General features: G+C 48.0%; 2 long non-coding RNA genes across 2 annotated transcripts; one reads left to right on the top strand and one right to left on the bottom strand.

The window, feature by feature from the left end:
- The first annotated feature begins 262 nt into the window (after nucleotides 1-262).
- On the top strand, nucleotides 263-4,687 carry Gm16230. Its single transcript, XR_872178.1, has 4 exons — nucleotides 263-351; nucleotides 2,040-2,225; nucleotides 4,393-4,472; nucleotides 4,654-4,687. It is a non-coding gene; the product is annotated as a predicted gene 16230 (long non-coding RNA).
- Nucleotides 4,688-8,170: 3,483 nt separating this feature from the next.
- On the bottom strand, nucleotides 8,171-9,899 carry 1700012D01Rik (RIKEN cDNA 1700012D01 gene). The gene is made up of 2 exons (NR_045171.1): nucleotides 9,639-9,899; nucleotides 8,171-8,604 (listed from the first exon to the last, which is right to left on the bottom strand). It is a non-coding gene; the product is annotated as an RIKEN cDNA 1700012D01 gene (long non-coding RNA).
- Nucleotides 9,900-10,274: the final 375 nt, after the last annotated feature.

Here is a 10,274-nt window from a genome sequence, read left to right as displayed (position 1 = left end):
CGGCTGCGAGACCCGCCCCCACCCCCACCCGTGGAGCAGGCGGGGCCTCGCGCGCTCCGCCCTCCCGCGCCCCTAGGAGCCACACCTCCTAGCAACGCCAATCCTGGCAGTGACGACAGGAAGAGCCCGCCCTTTCCCCGCAATCTGCTTCCGTCCGCGGTTTATTTACAAATGAGATTGATGGAAAGCTTACCCAATAGGAAATCAGAATGAGAGGAGGCCTCCTGGACTGCGTGTTTCCATCGAAACGTCTCTTCTAGTTTTTCTTTCCTTTCTTCCTCGGCCCTTTTATGACATGCTAGCCAGTGGCAACTCTTCACGAGTAAGGTTCTCCCGTGACCGTTTTTTAAGGTAAAATGATTGCCAGCCTGTCTCCAAAGTTCTGAAATATTTCAGCAATAAGTACAGGATTATTGTGCGTTGTCAAGGTTTTGCAGGCATAAACAACGTTTGAAAATGTAGAGATAGAGCTGAGATAGAAACTCTGACTTCGATCCCCAGCACTGCAAGAAAAAAACAAACAGAAAACAAAACACCAAAAAAAAGTATTAATTTGGCTTCGGTTTCCTTTTTTGACTGAAGATGTAGCTAAACTGTGCACAAGGCCCTCGTTTCAATCACCAACGCCACAGGAATAAACTACAAGTCCCGAGCATTTCTGGTTTTGAAACGAAACAAGTGATAATTAAGACAGCTTATCCTCTCCATTTGGGAAAAAAAAAAAAAAAAGCCAAGGCTAAGAGAGAGAGAAAAAACACAAAGTAGGTTCTGAGCTCAAATCTAAGTTCTTTCTGTGGCTTAGGTGCCTCCCAGTACTTGCAGTCCAGGCACTGTGTGTGTAGCACTTACAGAAATTGAAAATTGAAGCACCTTTTTTTTTTTTTTTTTTTTTTTTTTTTGGTTTTTTGAGACAGGGTTTCTCTGTGTATCCCTGACTGTCCTGGAACTCACTCTGTAGACCATGGCCTTGAACCCATAAATCTGCCTGCCTCTGCCTCCCAAGTGCTGGGATTAAAGGCGTGCTTGTAATCCCATCACTTGGGAAGTTGAGAATGAAGGCTTGCTGAGAATTGAAGAGTAGCCAGGATTATAGAGTTTGAACCGTGAGAACCTGTATGTGTGTGTATATACATACATATATATACACACACACACACACATATATATACATATACATATATATATACACATACATACACACACACATATATATACACACACTTGTGTGTAGACACATGTATACATGTATATGCACATTTATACACACATATAGATGGCTTATTGCGATGGCTCGGTTGTGTAAACCTAGAACTCATATGACAGGAGAAAACCAACTTCTGCTCCCACAGGACCTCCATACTGACTCTGTGGCACACAATACCCCCCACACAATTAATGGATCGATTGATAAAAAAAAAAAAAAAAAAAAAAAAAAACTTTTAATGTCAAGGTTAACAGGAGGCGTGTTGGTCCATATCTGTTAACTCCAGCATTCAAAACACTCAGGTCAGAGGATCACAAATAAGATTAGCTTGCACTACACATCTAAAACCAACCTCAAAACAAAAACTTACATTAATGTGAAACAAGGGAAGACTAACAAACTATCCCAGACAAGGGAGCATACGTAAACACGATGAACCACATGTCATATAATATGGATCTTGGAACAGGAAGAAAAAAAAAAGCCCGAAAAACAAAACTGAGATTGCAAGCGTGAGTCACCTCTTCCCTGCCAGTCCGCCCTGCCCATCTTTCGGTCCTGCTTCGGTTTCTGTGAGTACTGTACATATTCTCTGCCTGACCTGCAAATGTCAAGCCATGTAGTGGGAAGGAGCCTTGTGCACCAGAAAACTTGGGTTTGAGCTCAGTAAATATAGACAAAAACTGTAATAGAAGCTGCAGAGCTGACCCCACAGTGAACAGTGTGGCACTGCTCCATCTAGCACAGGACGGAGTTTCTTCCCAGCACCCACTTCTGGTGGCTCACTGCCTGCTGTAACTGCAGAGATTCTAACACCCTCTTCTGGCATCCACAGGGTACTACATTCTCACTGCCTGCTGTAACTCCAGGGATCCTGTCACCCTCTTCTGGTCTCCAAGGGTACTACATTCTGCCTGCTGTAACTCCAGGGATCCTGTCACCCTCTTCTGGTCTCCACAGGGTACTACATTCTGCCTGCTGTAACTCCAGGGATCCTGTCACCCTCTTCTGGTCTCCAAGGGTACTACATAGGCACTCATGACAGGACATAACTGAAAATTAGAACAGAATGAAACCTTAAGCGTGTTTTTTCTTAATGTATGAGTCAGTGAGTCCTATGTATCAGTGGAAGGTAGCAGAAGAGATGATGCAGATATATGGAAAGTCTCTGCTACCTTTTCAGTGCTCAAGGAAGTCAAAGATGGGTTTTTCTTTTTGTGGTTTTTTTTTTAAGATTTATTTATTTCATGTATATGAGTACACTGTAGCTGTATAGATGGTCGTGAGCCTTCATGTGGTTGTTGGGAATTGAATTTTTAGGACCTCTGCTCCGCTCACTCAGGCTCAAAGATTTATTTATTATTATACATAAGTACACTATAGCTGTCCTCAGACACACCAGAAGAGGGCATCAGGTCCCATTACAGCAGGTTGTGAGCCACCATGTGGTTGCTGGGAATTGAACTCAGGACCTTTAGAAGAGCAGTCCACTGACTGCTTACCCACTTACCCACTTACTCTTACTCACTGAGCCATCTCGCCAGCCCATAGATGTGCAGTTTTTAGACAGAGTCTTGGCTATATGACCCTGGCTGTCCTGGAGCTTGTAGAGATGTGGCTGGCATCAAAGTCTGAGTGATCCTTCTGACTCTGCCTGACAAATGCTGGGATTACAGATATGTGTTGCCATGCTGGCACGCCTCGCTTGTCTTCCAGGCCTTCCCTCCCTCTGTCCCTCCCTCCCATTCTTCCTTCGTTTCCCTTTTTCTGGTTTTGCTGTGTTTTTTTGTTTGTTTGTCTTCAGATTTATTTTTATTTCATGTGTATGGGTGTTCTGCCTGCATGTATGTTTGTGCACCAATGGGTGTGATGCATGTGCTGGTTAGAAAAGGTCTGTGGATGCACTGGAACTGAACTGACAGTTAACTGCCAGATGCTGTATAGAACCAAACCTAGACCCTTTGCAACAAGTCCGCCTAACCACCGAGCCATCGCTTCAGCCTGGTCTTGGGCTGTGTGTGTTTGTGTATTATATAAATATTATATATACATATACATTGTATAGATATGGTTTCATGTGCCCCAGGCCATCTCAAATTTCCTATATAACTAAGGACAACTGTCAACTCCTACCCCTAACTCCCATGTGCTGGAATCGCAGGCACCGGCCTCCATACCAGGCCAGGCCAGGCCTTCCCATTCTCACTGCTGGCTGGGCTTTCTCTTTTGTTCTCACTAAAGTCAAAAACAGGTGAACTATTTTCAGGTTTGGGAACTAACTCCATCAGATCACTGACCACTCACCACTGCTATGATGAGACTAGGTTATCTCTAAACATGTTACACTTTCATCACCCAAATGAGTGCTGTCATTCAAAGAGAGCGAGTGAAGCAGTCCATGTCTTTTAGCACTGAGGAGACTCTTCAAAGCATTTCAAGAGTCACCTTTGGTGGCTATAATGCACATTCATTATCTGCAGGTGGATCTGATTTATGCAAATAGCCAAAATACTCAGGCCCAGGCTGCTGAGTGAATAGTGTAAATACTATGTTGGTAAATATGTTTCAGGTTTGGAGTTTTTGATGTTTTTTTGTTTGTTTTTAATTTAGAAGGATAACCTGGCGCACATTCACTATATAAAAGAGCAACCAAAAAGGAGATAATGACACATGCCTCTAGTCCCAGGGCTTGGGAGGCAGAGGACCAGGCAGGGCCAGCCTGGTCTACAGAGGGAGTTCCAGACAGCCAGGGCTACACAGAAAAACCCTGTCTTGAAAATATCCAAAGGAAGAGACAGAGAGAGACAGAGAGGGAGAGAGACAGAGAGACAGAGAGACAGAGACAGAGAGAGGAGAGCAACCGCACGGCCATCTAAGGCAGCATAGAATTACGAAAGAAGTGTTTGAGTAGTAAGATGTAGGAAGAATGGTGTCAGCAAGCCTGAGGAGGGACGCAACCCAACCCCTTGCAAGCTGCTCTTGTTTTCTGTCATAAGATGACTCTAGTCAGATTAGAGGGGCTTGGTTTGGGGCTTTTTGTTTGTTTCTTTTGTGTTTTGGGACCAAAAACAAAAACAAACAAACATACAAAAACCAGCCTCCTACAAGCTAGGCCAGTGCTCTACCATGACACTGTATCCCCAGTCCCCAGAACTAAAAGAATCATGTCTGTAACTTTTTGGATGTAGGAATTCTGAAGGTTTGAAGCCACTAACTGTTTGATGAAGTTAACTGAAAAAGGATGGAAGCTGTCAACTGTTTGATGAAGGTAACAGAACCAATCAATGACCAAATCCTCCTGCGTCTGTCCTGGTCTCCCCTTGCCACTGACCCACCCAGCCCTTGCCATCCTCGCTGGCATTTCCCTGTGGGAAGGAATGGCTTTTACTTTCTTTGAAGCTACCCCCCCTAGGTTTTTGTTGTTGTTGTTGTTTTGTTTTGTTTTCCAGACAGGGTTTCTCTGTATAGCCCTGGCTGTCCTGGAACTCACTTTTGTAGACCAGGCTGGCCCAGAACTCAGAAATCCACCTGCCTCTGCCTCCTAAATGCTGGGATTAAAGGCGTGTGCCACCACCACCCGGCTCCGGCTAGTTTTTTTTAATTTTTTGTTACTTCTTTAAATGTATTTAGGGTTGGAGATACATACAGACCTCGTGAGTCACCAGGCTGAACCTCACACCTTCAGACTTGGAAATGGTGATTCTTCTCACTGACCCCATCTCTTCCTCACCCTCTTTGTAAAAAAAACACCACCACCACCACCACCACCACCACCAAAAACAACAACAAGCCCTCTATTGTGTGGCATGAATGATTTGGGCAGGTGGTCAGAACAACTTCATGGACTCCATTCTCTCCTTCCACCTTTACACATGTCCTGGAGGTTCTTGGGAGCCATCTAGTCACTGTCCTGGTGCCCTCTGGAAAACAGCCCTCCTCTCTCCTAAATGCAGGTCTGTTCCTTCTACTCTGTGTTTGAGTCTTTATGGTCCTACCATATCTCCAAACAGCTATGAAGAAACAACTAAAGGGGATAGAGAGACGGCGCAGCAGTTAAGAGTCCTGGCTACTCTTCCAGAAAGCCTGAGTTCAATTCCCAGCAACCACGTGGTGGCTCACAGCCATCTATAATGAGATCTGATGCCCTCTTCTGGCATGCAGTTGTACATGCAGATAGAGCACTCATTAAATAAAAATCTTTAAAAAAACAAAAACAAAATCAAAAACAAAAACCTATAGCTGGAGAGATGGCTGATCAGTTAAGAGCACTGGCTGATCTTCCAAAGGACCAAGATCAGAGTCCCAGCACTCACACAGCAGCTCACAATTGTGGTGATTCCAGTCCCAGGGGGATCCATCGCCCTCTTCTGGCCTCTACAGGCACTGCAGGCATGTAGTCCACAGAAAGCAAAACAGCCATACACATAAATTATTTTGTAAAAAAATAACTATAATGCCATTCAAAGTTTGATGCTGCTTGATAGCTGACATTCGTCAAGTAGAAAAAATTTCAGAAATGAAGTATATTTAGAAACATTTTGTTGTTGTTTGTTTTTTCCATAGAGTCTCACTATGCAGCCCTGGCTGGACTGTAACTCCCTATGTAGGCCTGGGTTGCCTCAGACTCATAAAACTCCATCCATCTCTGCCTCTCAAATTCTGGGGTTAAAGGCATAGACCACCATGCCTTGCTAAGTAGAAGGAGAATTTTTATTTTTCTAATACATACATATGAGGAGTGTGTGTGGGGGGCGGGGGATGGAATGTGAGTGCAGGTGCTCATGGGAGCCAGAAGGTATCAGCTCCTCGGGACAGGAGCTGGAGTTACATGTGTCTGATGTCAGTGCTGGGAACTGAATTCTTAGCTGCTGGGCCACCTCTCCAGCCTCATTCAAGAAGATTCATAGCAATTTGACGAAGAAGCTTTGCTCCCCCACCTGGAGAAGACAGGGTTTCTCTTTAACAGTCCTGGCTGGCCTAGCATCACTCTACATCTTGCAGGCTTCAAACTCACAGAGATCTGCCTGCGTCTGCATCCTGGGCGCTGGGATTGAAGGTGCGCACCACCACCATGTCACCACCGTGCCACCACTGTGCCCCACTTGACAAAGAAGCTTTACATTCACTGGATATGATTTGTTTTTGGGGGTGCACCTTCAAATGTATTTTATAAAAATAGCAGACAGTCAGGCAGAGTGACACAGGTCTATGACCTCAGTGCTGGGAACAGAGACAGCAGGAGGCCAGGTAAAAAAAAAGGTAAGTTAAAGTAGGGACTGAAGAGATGACTCTGCAGTTAAGAACACCACTTCTTCCAGAAGACTTGAGCTGTTTCCCAGAGGCCAAAGGGCTCACAACTGTTAACTTCAATACCAGAACACCCTCTTCTGGCTTCTTTGGGCATTGTACACAGGTGGCCCAGACATCTGTGCAAACTTAGTGTATTGGACTTACACGCCATCATTTCTCATAGCCCCACCCACAGTGAACATGAACCTCTAGCTTCTGAAACATTTGGCTGTTTCATACCTTCACGCAAGCAAATTTTATCTCTCTTTATACTTCCTGTCTTCCTAGAAAACTTCTATTCATACATCAAGCCCCATGCTTCCTTGCCCATACCAGATGCTCTGTCTATCCCAGTTCTTTAAACAGGCAGACTGGGAGTGGGGGGTGTCATTGCTGGTCAGAATTCCCACAAAAGACTATACTTATCACCTTTTATATGTTTCCTATTATTCACCGTGTGTTGTTTATACGGTTGCTTCTTCTACCAATCAGTGAGTTCCTTATAGATGTAGTTTATTTTTGAGATGTTAAGTATTTCCAGGCCAGCCAGGGCTACATAGTGAGATCCAGAAGAGCCAGAACTGCAGAGAGAGACCCTGCCTCAAAAGCAAGCTGGGGGCGTGGGGCCTGAAGCGATGGTGGGTCAGCAGCTAAAGGAGAAGCTGCTTTTTTTGCAGAGGTCTGAATTCAGTTTCCAGCGCACACACAGCAGCTCACAATAATCTGCAACTCTAGTTCCAGACGACCCAACACCTTTTCTGACCTCAGTGAGCACACACACACACACACAGTCACACATAAAAGTTATTTTTAAGCGGTGGGGTAGGCTGAAGAGATGGCCCAGAGGTTAAGAGCACCCATCGCTCCTGCAGAGGACCTAGGTTTAGTTCCTAGCACCCATGCACAGGTTCGTGGGCACCCGCAGTCCTGCACACACACCCAAGAACACATATACATTAAAAAGTGTTATTTAAAAGACATAGAAAACAGCATCACCCATAAAGAGTAGGAGGAATTAATTCTGACAGGGAGGTGGGGGTGGGGGTCCAGAAGGGAACACAGTCTGAGAAAGGTGAGGTCCAGCCAAGCCTTGCTGAGTGAGTCTCTTTTTGACAGCGTGGGGGGTGGGGAGTGAGCAGAGCAATCTGCTAGATGAAATTCTCCACGTGCCTGGGAAGACAGTCCTGGCAGGCAGTATGCTCGCTCCTCGCCCACCCACTTTCTCCCCTCTCTTCAGTCTCCGCCACCCTTTTCCTTAACTACAACTGGAGATACCGTTTCCCTTCCTAGAACAGACGTGGACAATAAAGGGAATCTTAAACTTTGGTTAAATGACATCACTTGGCTGTGTTCTACCTTTGAGGTTAGGGGGGGGCGCAAGGGGGAGAGCAGGAGAGGAAGGTAAATTCGGGCACTGGGAAAAATGGAGCCTGACAGAAAATGAAATTAAAAAAAAAATGTTCCCACTCCCCTTTTGTCAACCCCCAACACACACCTGTCTGTGCGAAAACACACACACACACACACACACACACACACACACACACACACACACACCCTTTGCCAAAGGCTGGAAATTCCTTGTTCTCAACGGAAGAGAGTAGGCGGGTGTGTGGGGGTGGTAGCCGTGGGAGGAAAGCGAAGAACAGACTTCTCAGCTGCTCTGGCTGCGGGCTGCGGGGGCGCTCTGGGCCTCTGCTGGGGCCTGACAAGTCAATGCTGCTTTTTTGTATTTTTTTTCCCCTAATGTATGTATTTTAAAATACACACACAAGGACTCGGATACAATCCACAGACACAGATACACAGTAGATATAAAGAAACAAACACATAAACTCAAAATGCTGTCAATAGTCTTCGATCTGACTAGCTACAATTAACAATTTCCACACAGGCGCTCTACTTAAATCTCATGGCAAGTCTTGAGGAACAAAGCTACAAATGATACTCCGTAGTTTCACTCTCACACTCAGGTTCTCATCGGGACCCATTCTGACCCACAAAGGGACCCGGGCAAGTGTCTCAGCGAAATCTATCTTCTCTCCTTCCCTCCTGGTCCCAAACACGGGAGCCAAGGCCTCAGATTCGGCGTCTCTCCATCGTCTTCTTTCCTGGACCAGGACCAGGCACACAGTAAGTTCCGGCTCCCCGGCTTCACGCCCCAAGCTTCCCCACCCCCTACCGCGGCACTAGCTGCCCTCCCTCTCTCCAGACCCCAGGACTTAGCGCCACCCTAAAGGGACCTGTGGGAGGGAGGGGGGCGCCCGGAGCAAAGGCAGTGTGGGCGAAGGATGTGCGTCACGGGGAGCGTGGGCAGGGGGGAGGGCGGGGGCACGAGGAAACCCGGGGCCAGCGGCTGGCAGCCCAGACTCCAAAATAACCGGACGGGGGAGTGGGGGAGGGGCGCCGCACACATTGAAGGAAAGGCCGTCTAGTCGCGCCCTCCTTAGTAGCAAAGGGTCGGGAGAAGGACCCTGCACCTTCCTACAATCCCTAGTATGTTTGGAAGACAAAAACCTGAGCTATTGAAATCGTTCCTCCTAAAGTACCCATCCCTCTTCGGGAAACCAAGAGATCCCCCTCCTCGTCAGTCTGGAATGAATCTGGAATGTAGAACCCGCCCCGACCCACACCACCCACGCCCTGCTGGGGCAAGCCACTCACAAGTGCTGAGCAGAGGGGCGGAGCCGAGGTTTCAAACTAGAGGGACGTTTCCTCTGGCCAGTCGGCCACGCTTTCCACCCCCACCCTCCCTTTCCCCAAAGGCCTACACAACCCCCGCGTGCCCAATACCCCCCCCCCAACCCTCCTAGCCGTGGGCGTGTAATGGGAACCAGATGGGACTAGAAGAAACCGAGGGGGTTGGGCTCCTTGAAGGCGGTCCTCCACGGTGGACAGTCACGTAGACTACTCTTAGCCTTTTGCTCAGCTTCCACTTCACTGTCCAGAGAGGTTCAATAACTCATGACCTCAGAGAAGGTACCTGCCTTTTCCTGGCTTTGCTATCTAGTCGTCCAAGCAGTAAGGCCTGGCCATCAGAAAAGAGGGTGCCACGAAAACATGGTAAACCCATCCGGGCTCTACCTAGCAACCCCGACGTGCCTAACCAACGCTCAAGTAAATAGTAGATTCTAGTATAACTTACGACCAAGGTTTGAGAGCCGCCTCTTCATATTACAACCTTTAGGCCAGAGAACGGTGTTAAGATACCGAAGGGATTCCTGCGCAGCCCCGCGCTAACAGGTTTACCCTAAGGATACATCCTAGGGGAGCCGAGCAGGAGGAACAGCACACCCCGACCCTTCGCTAACTTTTCCCCCATCACTTCTAACATTCAAACTAACGGCTCGGCGCGGCCAGAGTGCGGCCAACGGGCGTCCGCGTCGTTGTTTGGACGCGTGTGCACGTACGTGCGCGTGTCTTTGTATACTTGTGCGTGGTTGTGAAACTGCGCTCTCGGCTCACAGGAGTAGGAGTGGTGCAGGGAGTAGGAATGTAGCCGGCGGGGCGCTCACGTGGGTACGTGGGCGCAGAGAGGGCCGGCTGTGCATCCGGCGTGGGCGGCAAGGAGCGACCTGCCCCGCCCGTTGGGTCCCCAAGCTCCCCCTTCCACAGCTCGGCCTCGGTCACCTCGGTCCCCAACTCAGCGCCCGATTCCTGAGTCCCCGCTCCGCCTCCACACCTCCCCCCCCCCCCCTTCCCCCAAGTCTCCTCCTCTCAGTCTCCACAGCAGCCTCTCCAAGGCTCAGGCCTGGGCTCCCACCCACCGCCTCCGGTCCCA

This window comes from Mus musculus, chromosome 10 (genome assembly GCF_000001635.26).
Source record: "Mus musculus strain C57BL/6J chromosome 10, GRCm38.p6 C57BL/6J".
NCBI classification, from domain to species: Eukaryota; Metazoa; Chordata; class Mammalia; order Rodentia; family Muridae; genus Mus; species Mus musculus.
The sequence above is the reverse complement of the archived record's forward strand: the minus strand, read 5'-3'. Positions and strand labels throughout refer to the sequence as shown.